The 9,777-nt window shown below is 38.3% G+C and overlaps 1 long non-coding RNA gene across 2 annotated transcripts; it reads left to right on the top strand.

The window, feature by feature from the left end:
- The first annotated feature begins 561 nt into the window (after positions 1-561).
- Positions 562-8,714, top strand: LOC120435448. Of its 2 annotated transcripts, none has more exons than XR_005609733.1 (5): positions 562-639; positions 2,953-3,008; positions 3,126-3,173; positions 3,258-3,535; positions 7,090-8,714. It is a non-coding gene; the product is annotated as an uncharacterized LOC120435448 (long non-coding RNA). The 2 variants fall into 2 exon arrangements; XR_005609734.1 differs by lacking the exon at positions 562-639 and adding an exon at positions 1,103-1,663.
- The last annotated feature ends 1,063 nt before the right edge of the window (positions 8,715-9,777 follow it).

Here is a 9,777-nt window from a genome sequence, read left to right as displayed (position 1 = left end):
TTTCAGCCACTCCTTTGTTGCCTTGGTGGTAGCTTTGGGTCACAGTCATGCTGGAAGATCCAAACACAGCCCATCTTCTGTGTTCCTGCTGAGGGAAGGAGGTTCTCGTTGAAGATTTTACAGTACATGGCCCCTAAATGCAGTGAAGTCGTCTTGTGCTCTTAACAGAAAAATAAAGCCAAACTGTAATGCTTCCATCTCTGTGCTTGACTGTGGGGATGGTGTTCTTTGGGTCATACTCAGCACTTTTACATTCTCCAAACACATCAGCACTTTCTCCCAAGCTTTCTCAGAATCATTTAGATCAGGGGTGGGGATCTCCAGTCCTCAAGGGCCGGTGTCCTGCAGATTTTAGATCTCACCCTGGGTCAACACACCTGAATCAAATGATTAGTTCATTACCAGGCCGCTGGAGAACTTCAAGACATGCTGAGGAAGTATTTTAGCCATTTAAATCAGCTGTGTTGGATCAAGAACACATCTAAAACCTGCAGGACACCGGACCTAATAATCCATTTAAAATGCTCCAAAAGGCTTTAGCATCCCTTTGCTGCTAATGGTCGAGTTAAAAACGTCAAACTGTGCAAATTTTACAGAGGGAGAAACTATTCAAGGAGAACAAGTCCTCTTGTGCCAGCTGTAAGCATGTTTATTTCTGCTGTTCACCTGGATTGACTCACTTTTGGAACGAGCCTCAAGTGGCCATTAAAGGAACTGCAGTCAGACGCTACACGTGGGCTTTGTTTTTCATCCCTGGAGGTTTCCGCTCGCCTCAAACCTGGTCTGCAAATGTTTTTCTGCTGTTCTGAACAGATGTTAAACTTGAACATGTTTCATGTTATTCTGGAATAACAGAAAATGTCTGATTCGTCTTCACAGTCAGGTCTTTTAACATTTTCTAGGTAATGAATGAACAGATAACGAATATAAGCATTAGCGACAGCCTGATTGGCCGTTAAAAGAAGAGAATTTGAAGCCGCTTGCCAGCTTTTACTCACTCGCTGACGTGTGCCAAACTATTACTGAGTCAGATCGTTTTGTTTTCAGCAACCTGCAGCCTCTGAACGCTTCGTGACTCAACCCGTGTCAACAGCAAGTTAAGTGCTTTGTACTCGTCTAAGTCTCTGCGCATTTTATGAAAGAAAGCCATCCATGGATAAACATTCCCACTTCTGTTCGCTGTAGGCCTGCAACGTTGATGAAAACCAGTGTTTTTCTGAGTTCAGGTGCAGAAAGGTCTTTAAAACAAAGACAAGATGTTAAATTAGGATTCTGGTGAAACCAGGGCGTTAGTGCAATGACAGGAATGAGTCAAACATCCTGTTTATTGCTTTTCATTTATGTTTTTTCCATTAAATTTCAGTATGAGTGCAGCAGCAGTGCGCATGGCCAGCATTAGTCATGACTGCCCTGAGAGTTTTAATAATTATGATGCTAATCGTGTCCCAAATGACACCTCGGTGATCCGCCCACATCGTGTTTTCACTTCTGCCGACATGGAAGTTCTAATTACTCACCCGACTGGCAAATCTCTCTCATAGCCCGGTGTGGGCTTATCTTTCTGCTGCGCCGTCTCGTGATTTGAATCAGAGTAACGTTTGTGCCACCTCACAAATTTTGGGTGCACTTTGCTCTGCGGCAGCAGTGTGGGTTCAAGTAAAAGGTCAGAATTCGCGTTCTTACTTTCAGATCACTTTCAGGCTTCAGTTCTTGAGATTCAAACTGAAAGATGTTGATAACAGCGCAGTTTTTTCAATACAATGCCAAAGCGAAGGCTGAATATTTCTTTGTCCAGTGCAAAGTAAGAAAATATTATTATTTGAGTCCCTTAAATTGCTTTTTTCCTATAAAACCATAAATATTGGGTTTACCGTAATCGAGGCTAAAAAAACTCAACAAGACCTGACACTAAAGACGCAAAGACTAGTGCGTTCTGACTTTAAAAAAAGGACTTAAATTACTAAAAGATGATCAAAATAATCAATATTAAAAGTAGCCCCTAGTTTGACAGTTTCCAATTTGATGGAGAAAGGTGTATGAAAAAGCATCCAGACAAGAAAAATGTAGTTTTATTGCTATTTTTTAAATTGAGTGTAAGACAAAATATAAATATGAAGTAGATCTAATAACCAGGTATATTAAAGTGATGTGAAATGTTTAGTGTTTCCACTTTTCTGGGCTTTAACCCAAAGGTTTTCCACCATGACTCACATTTTGACTCTAATAAAGCCTCTTTATGTTTAAGTATACAGTCACTAAAAGAAACATATAGCCTAAAGAGCTGTTTTGTCTCACCTGTTTGTGTAGCGACCACTTTCCAACCATTAAAAACTGCCTCCCAGTGTTTCACTCCTGGTTTCTTTAGTAAAACTCTGGCTCCCCCTGCTGTCTGAAGTCAGAACTGCAGCTTTGATTTTCCAGAAAACGCTCCTGGTTTGCTGAATTCCCAGCAGAACTGGACGGGATGAAGGTGAAACCTGAACGGCTTTTTAATTAAATGTTTCCCTGAAGATCGTTTACATACAAACATAAACACACATTTAAGGCTGGACTGATCATTTTGGAAACTGGCACTCAGGGAAAGTCCCACTGTGGAAGGAACTGGAATAATAAAAAAAAAAAAATGTCTTTAATTTACAGGCTTTGTAATTTTGTGTTTCCTTGAACTGCGTAATTTACAGCAATTCAGATGTTTTTTTCTTTTGTTTATCATCTGCTTCCCAGATGTTGGTCGGTGGGTTAACACAGTGAGATTTGCATTTAGGTGGACAACAGCCTGTTGGCTTTGCTTAGTTTAAGATAAAGACCGGAAACAACATCTAGACTGGCTTTGACTAAAGTAGACCCTGAATGATATTAAAAATATATATTTTTTAAACAGTAAAATATTACAATTTAAAGGAAACAGTGGTGTTATGAATCTAACAGTTTTTTTCTCAAACATGTTTGCAGCTTGGAGAGAAAACACCACAGTCACCTCAGTTGTGATGCTCCTCTGCTGCAGTGCTGTGGGTATTGTGAACAGAGGAGTCTGAGCCTCTGTGCTAACGATGAAATTTCACCACTTTTTTCTATAAAAAGGACCCTCAGTTATATTTCTCACTGACTTTCTGTAATTTAAGCAGCAGCTGTGTCACCCATCAGTTACTGCAGCACCACAGCTCTGTCAGCAGGTACTCGCATCACGTCTTACTTTATATCAGTTTCACAGTCTTCTTTCTTCTTGTTTCTGTTAATCATTTCATCATTTGTTTCAGTCCCTCTCCCCTGCAGTGTTTGGAAGTGCTCTTCGGCTGCTGCTCCCATCGGGGGGACGGGCAGTACTGAAAGGAGGCAGACTGACAGGCTGTTTGGCCTCCAGCAGAGAGCGATTGTAGTCTGAGGTCAGAGGTCACAGTCCAGGGAGCCGAGACAGAAACCAGATCACAACAGAAGGCTAATTATCATGCACTGTAGCTGGCCTCCTGCTGGGACTGCATTCGCTTTCACCAGCAGGCCGGAGTGAAGCTTCTGGACCTCCTACATTTAAAACTGGGTGAGACGCATGTGACCAGAAACACTTGTTATTAAATGATGCACTTACACTCAGAGTTAGAAATCAAATCTTTGTATTAGAGGGAAGGAGCATAACAAACTATAAATTAATCTAATTTGCACATTTTATTCTTCTTTTCTCATCAAAAAAATTATAATGCAAGAAAAATATCCAAATATTAACAGAAAAAACTGAAACCAAACTCTTACTCTCACCACCCCTCTGTAAAAATCAATATTTAATATCAATGACTTACATGAGAAATACAGTTAATAAAATGATAAGAAAACAAGTGAGCACTATTGCATATAAACCTGACTAGATACATTCACATATACACTTGTGCTAACAATTCAAGAAACGTTTGGTATATTTTATATCCCTCCGTTCTTTGTCCTTTTTTCCAGATCCTTGTAGTACTTTGGTAGTAGTATTGTGGTCTTAGGAGCTGATGTGTCAGTGGAAATGAAAACAGCTAAACTGTGACAGCAAATTCAGAAGCAAACAAGCCTGCTCGGTAAAAACATTTATCACAAGGTGTCCACAAGTGTTAAACTTAGTACCTGAACTCAGAAACAGCAGATAAGAAAACAGCTTTTCACAGGGAGGAAGAAATGAACATGATGTATTGAGATAAAGAATTTGACTATTATTATGCTGTTTGACAATTAAACTCAGTTGACCCATCATAGCAGACTGGAGTCCTAACAATGATAGGAATTAGGAACCCCAGAGTCTAGATGGTGGTGGTGGTAATGAAGATGAAGGGGGAATGACAGAAAAGCAGTGAGATTTACAGTAGACAGAATAGCAGCTGATTGGCTCACAGAAGGTGGGCAAGAAAAAGACTGGAGTAGAGTAATGATTGAGTTTGCAAGCGTGGGAAAGAGGAAGTGATGAAGAGAACAGACTAGCAGCTCGAACACCCAGGAAAGCAGGCGGATGACTGATTACAGATCTTCCTTATTGAACTTACGCATAAGCTTCATTTAGATTCATGCTTGTATATGTTTATATTAAGAATACATATTCTTACCCATGGTGACATGTGACTTTTACAGAAACGCAAGCAGAGACGACCAGCCCACCTCAATTTTTAGAAGCACTCCTTTCATAAAAGTAGCAATGAAACCCCCTTACTACACATAAATCTGCATTATTGCAAATTGCACTTAAAGTATCAAGTGTATTCTGCAGAACATTGTTCCCCATCAGTGTTATACAGTTATAAGGTTGGTCTGAATTTAAATGCTTCATATGCTGTTTGATCTACAGTGATGTATTATATGCTAAAATGATGATAAATGATAAAAATGAAGATGCCGTGTTGGCAAAACAGCTGCCTGTAATACCAGCTGTGTATTCCAGCCATAACCCTAACCTTAATCCTAACCCGTATCATAACCTAATCGTGTTAGATAGTGTTTTCCAAAGCAATTACAATAAAATAAACATACATGAGTAGATTGATTCGAAATGCTTCTCATGTTTCCTCATTTTTCCGAACAAGTAACATAGGGACATGTTGGGTGGCCAAAAGCGTAACATACTGACGATTTGTCGCCTAACATAACATTTTACACTTTGAGAGTGAGAACGTGTTGATGTGGATTCTTGAATATGAAATTATAGTTTACATAAATATATCCTGTCACATTTGATCTGTGTGAGGTCAGAGGTCAAATTTACAAATTAATACCTCTTATCTGTGACCTACTCCTACATAAGGTTTGTGTAATCAGAGTAAAACATCTGTGATGTTTTAATACAATAGTTGCTACTAAAATCTTTGATTTTGAAAGCAATGACAAACACACATGTTCAGTCTAAGCTGAAAATGTATACATTTGTGTGACAATGAAAACATGCAAAATTCACAACATGATCTTTTCTGGATCTTTTTATTGATTTTTTAAAAATAAATTTGTGCCCAATATGATAAATTGTGTTTTAGATGACACAAAACAAAACCCCAATAATCTGACAATTCCCTCTGAGCAAGCACTAGGCGACTGTGGGGAGTAAAAACTTCCTTTTAATAGGGAGAAAACTCCGGCAGAACCAGGCTCAGTGAGGAACGGCCATCTGCCTCGACCGGTCAAGGGCTTTTAAAATGACTCGATTGGATGTTAAATAAATTGAAACTGAAAATGCTACGTCCAGATGAACAGAATCTACTTTTAGGGACTTACACAACACTAACCAAGTATTCTCTGCCTGCGACCCATACTGCATGACCCGCAGAGGGAAAGAAGCTTGTGATGAAATATTCATTTTCCATTACAGTGATGGCATGCTCCTTGAAAACCTTTACAATTATATCATCTGTATGTTCGTGGCCTAATTCCATGAATGTCAGTATGACATCTGGCTCTTTCCATTTCTGTATTAAAGAGCTGTAAACCATATCACTGAGGAATATCAGATTATCAATTTTGATTTTTTTAAGTCTAGGCCAGATTTTTATCAACAGCCGTTGGGTGATGGCATCAACTTTTTCAATACAGCAAGGTGAACTGGCATTTTCAATGACACGCGTCACCAACTTCTCGATACAGGTTTCCACAGAAAAACCCGTATTTTATGTGTGTGTGTGCATATATACATACAGATTTGAATCACCTCTGTTGTTCCACAAGTTTCAATGGCAGAATTCATATTTTCAAATGATATATAACTTTTTTACAATCTGAACTTGGTTCGGTATTTTGTGTAAGTTGTTGAGTTTGTGTCTTAGCTATGTGGATGTCAAACATGTAGCCTACTGGTCCACTGCTTTAACCCACAGCAAATACTCTTAAAATCCTTCATTTAAACTTAGAATGTCAAAAAGACAGGAAAATAGAAAAAAAAAAGAAATTGACTGTACTTCAAGTACTCAGATAAAAGTAGTACTCTATAAAATTGGGAACACTGAGTCCCTTAAAACTGAATTCACAAAGTGCAAAACAACCTCTAAGAAAAATCATTATCGTATCGTATAGGTAATGTAAACAATAAGTATTGAACCTGCCTATTTAAAACTCTTGGCATTCTTAAAGTTTGGTCGAAGAAAGTCACGTATATAGTATTGTTAGCACAATGCATTGTACTCCTAGAGTAATGTGATGACTGGTTATTTTGAAAGCAGGATTTTTAAAATGAAGTTGTTAATCCAGCTGCTAATCCAAATGTTAATCCCTGAGCTAATCATTTTTTTAAAAAGCATTTTGAAAATCAGTTTAATAACCCTCTACTGACTAGCGTTGCCCTGAGGCAACAACCACATTTTCATGCCTCACACTGACCCTTCAAGAAAAAAAACCCCCTTTTTTTCAAATAATATTACCAGGCACATCCTGTCCAATAAAATGATGAGTTAAAAGTGGTGTGATTTTTGTGGTGTGCATGAGAGATATCTCCATTAGGAGGTAAGATAAAGATCACTATTTTACATGTTTTTAGGGAAATACATGTATATAAAAAATAGAAAATTTCTTTAAAAATCACCTTTTCAAGTTTTTTATCCCTTTTTGTGTGATTTTTAGAGTTTTCTGCTCAACTTGTGCCCACAGAGCTGTGAAGAGGCGCTGCTGAATCATGTCAGATGGCGACACCTTCGCCTCTTTGGTGGCACGTGCAATAACAGCATTTATTAGCTCTTTAACGAGCAGCTGTTCTTCTGACACTGGAGGTTCCTCGAGATCAACTGACTCTGGATCCCCCGGACTCTGTTGCTGGTTGCACTATTGAGGGCAACACACACACAGTGCTTCATTTTCCCCTCGTCTCTCTGTAAAATGTTTACCCCAGGCACGACACTACCTTCAGAGTCTTAAATCTTTGCTTCGCCTTCAGTGGCGCAGATTTGAATCGGCTCTGTTGTTTCACAAGTTTCAATGGCAGAATTCATATTTCCAAATGATATAACTTTTTTACAATCTGAACTTAGTTCTGTATTTTCTGTAAATTGTTGAGTTTGTGTCTTAGCTATGTGGATGTCAAACATTTATGAGAGAGAAACAAGCTTGTAAAGAAATACTCACCTTCCATTACAGTGATGGCATGCTCCTTGAAAACCTTTACAATTATATCATCTGTATGTTTGTGGCCTAATTCCATGAATGTCAGTATGACATCTGGCTCTTTCCATTTCTGTATCAAAGAGCTGTAAACCATATTACTGATCAATATCATATTGTCGATTGTGATTTTTTTAAGTCTAGGCCAGATTTTTATGAACAGCCGTTGGGTGATGGCATCAACTTGTTCAGTACAGGAAGGTGAACTGGCATTTTCAATGACACGCATCACCACCTTCTTGATACAGGTTTCCACAGATAACCTGTAATTTTCAGCCTCTTCAGCTTCACACAGGGCTGGATTCTGCATAGCCTCGATCAGGTGATTTTTAATGATATCGACCATCAGTTTTCTCAACACTGGGTCCTCCGTCGTTCAATAACATCAGTAAATGTTTTTCTTTACAAAATGTTTTTGTTACGTAGCTCTTGGTAAATTGCCCTGTTAAGATTTTTTTTTTTTTTCATGTATATGCAGATCCTTTATCATGTCGTCAGACAACACGTTTTAACAGATACTTGTGGAGTTTCTTAGAAGGTTTGTAGTGCGATTTCTTAGCAGCCCGTGTGAGCACAGCATCAATGAGTGCACTCACATGTTCTTCTTCATCATCATCATAATCGCTGACACTAATTGCCAGATGATGATTTTTTTCTCCAGTATTGGAAATATATTAGTTTGAAATTCTTCTGAACGGGTTTCAGAAATCGCTTTAGCTTTTTCGTCTTCATCATCTTTGGCTTTAATGCACCACAAGAAGAACCTTGGCTATAGGTTTCTTTTTTTAAGGAAGTGGTGAGCTTTAAATATGGAAATGATCACCTCTACGTACAGCTGACCTACGGCTAGCGCAATGATCACGAGATCAGGGTTAATGTCCAGCCGCTTTGTGATGTCTTTAAAAATCAACTTTTCAAGTTTTTTAATCCCCTTGGTCTGATTTTTAGAGGTTTCTGCTCAACTTGTGCCCACAGAGCTGTGAAGAGGCGCTGCTGAATCATTTCAGATGGCGACACCTTTGCCTCTTTGGAGGCACGTGCAATAACAGCATTTATTAGCTCTTTAAACAAGCAGCATTTTTACTGACCCTGGATTCTGTTGCTGGGTGCATGATTGAGGGCAGGACACAAAGTGAATCGAATTTCCTCGTCTCTCTTTAAAATGTTTACCCCATATATATATTGTGTGTGTATATATATATATATATATATATATATATATATATATATATATATATACAAAAGGAAAAAAATATTTTTAACACTACCTATCAAGCCATTAGTATTTAAAGACACACGGTTAAGAACAGAACTAAAGAATGACATAAAAAGCAAAGAAGAAAGGAAAATAGAAAATAAAAGAAATTGACTGCCATTCAATAACATCAGTAAATGTTTTTCTTTACAAAATGTTTTGTTATGTAGCTCTTGGTAAATTGCCCCGTCAAGATTTTTTTTTTTCATGTATATGCAGATCTTTGATTGTGTCGTCAGACAACACGTGTTTTAACAGATACCTGTGGAGTTTTTTAGAAGGTTTGTAGTGCGATTTCTTTGCAGCCCATGTGAGCACAGCATCAATGAGTGCGCTCACACATTCTTCTTCATCATCATCATAATCGCTGACACTAATGCCAGATGATGATTTCTTTCTCCAGTATTGGAAGCAATTTTACTGACCCTGGATTCTGTTGCTTGGTGCATGATTGAGGGCAGCACACACAGATTCGAATTTCCCTCATCTCTCTATAAAATGTTTACCCCATATATATGTGCACACACACACACACACACACATATATATATATGTGTGTGTGTGTGTGTGTGTGTGTGTGTATATGGCATTCTTAAAGGATGGTTGAAGAAAGTCACGTATATAGTATTGTTAGCAAAATGCATTGTACTCCTAGAGTAATGTGATGACTGGTTATTGTGAAAGCAGGATTTTTAAAATGAAGTTGTTAATCCAGCTGCTAATCCAAATGTTAATCCCTGAGCTAATCAGGTTTTTTAAAAAGCATTTTACATGTTTATCAGGGCTGGACTGGGACAAAAAAATCAGCCCGGGCATTTTGACTCGTGACCGGCCGTCATGGTACTATAGGAAATGCCATAAAGCCTTTATAATAAACTTAAACCTACACTATCCTCCCTATTTTGTTATTCTAAACATTACTTAGC

The sequence above is a fragment of the Oreochromis aureus genome, linkage group 22, assembly GCF_013358895.1.
Source record: "Oreochromis aureus strain Israel breed Guangdong linkage group 22, ZZ_aureus, whole genome shotgun sequence".
NCBI lineage: Eukaryota > Metazoa > Chordata > Actinopteri > Cichliformes > Cichlidae > Oreochromis > Oreochromis aureus.
The sequence above is the reverse complement of the archived record's forward strand: the minus strand, read 5'-3'. Positions and strand labels throughout refer to the sequence as shown.